Genomic DNA, 1,166 nt, shown 5'->3' with positions numbered 1-1,166 from the left:
AGGGGGGAGAGAGAGGTAGAAACATCAATGATGAGAGAGAATCCTTGATCTGCCTCCTGCATGTTCCTTACTGGGGATCGAGCCAACCCGGGCAACTGGGGATCGAGCCTGCAACCCGGGCAAATGCCCTTGTCTGGAATCAAACCTGGGACCATTCAGTCCATAGGCTGACACTCTATCCACTGAGCCAAACCAGCTAAGGCCAGGAGCTCATTTTAAAGCAAATTAAATCTGGCAATGAGCTCATGCTCGTGGAACTGATTTGTCTCACCGTATCTCCTGTTACCCTGAAGCATCTGGCCTGGTTGAACAACAAGATGGCCTTTGGAAGACTGTGGTATAGAGCCATCTAGGTGATGGCACTATGCAGGGTTGGGTTAATGTTCTCCAGGATAAGCATATGCTATGAATTAGCAACCAAGATTTGGTGCTGCTTTTCCCAGCTCCAGGAATGAAGAGGTAGAAAAACTCTCTCAAAATTACCTCTAAAATAAATCAGTAATTTAAAAAAAATTTTTTGTTTTATTCTTTGCTTCCTATCCCCACCACTTTGAACTCTGCTGGTTTAGAGGTCTTGGTTCCCAAGGGAGGAATGTTTCCACCAGGGAACAAAACAATGGTTCCATTAAAGTGGAAGTTGAAAGTACTACCTGGGCTCTTTGACCCCTAAACTAGTCGATTATGGAGAGCTGACTGCTCAGGCTCAGCAAGGGTGGGACATGTTGAGAAGGAAAATCCTCTGTTGTGGAATTGTTAGGCAAATTTAGGTTTTTGGTTCTTTGGGCTCTGAGTGCCAGTAGAAACTTCTAGTCATTGACCCAACTCCCAAACATACTCCCCTCCCTTCCAAAACGTCCCTTATGGTTTTAGAATTGCACCTATTGAGAATCACTTTTCATTAATGCATTATTTCAAGAGTGGCAATGTTAAAATGTTTAAAACATTTTGATAAACAGTAATCTACACTAATAAAAGAGAAACATGGTAATTAGCATACGACCGCTACCCTTCCCATTGGCTAATCAGCATATCCTTATGCAAATTAACTGTCAGCCAAGATGGCGGCCGGCAGCCAGGCAGCTGGAAGCGAACATGAGGCTTGCTTGCTCCAGTGACTGCAGACTCCAACGTTCCCCGCCTGACTTGCCGGCCTCTGAGCTGGCAGT

This window comes from Myotis brandtii, unplaced genomic scaffold (assembly GCF_000412655.1).
Source record: "Myotis brandtii unplaced genomic scaffold, ASM41265v1 scaffold483, whole genome shotgun sequence".
In the NCBI taxonomy this organism is placed as follows: domain Eukaryota; kingdom Metazoa; phylum Chordata; class Mammalia; order Chiroptera; family Vespertilionidae; genus Myotis; species Myotis brandtii.
This window is presented reverse-complemented; position numbering follows the sequence as displayed.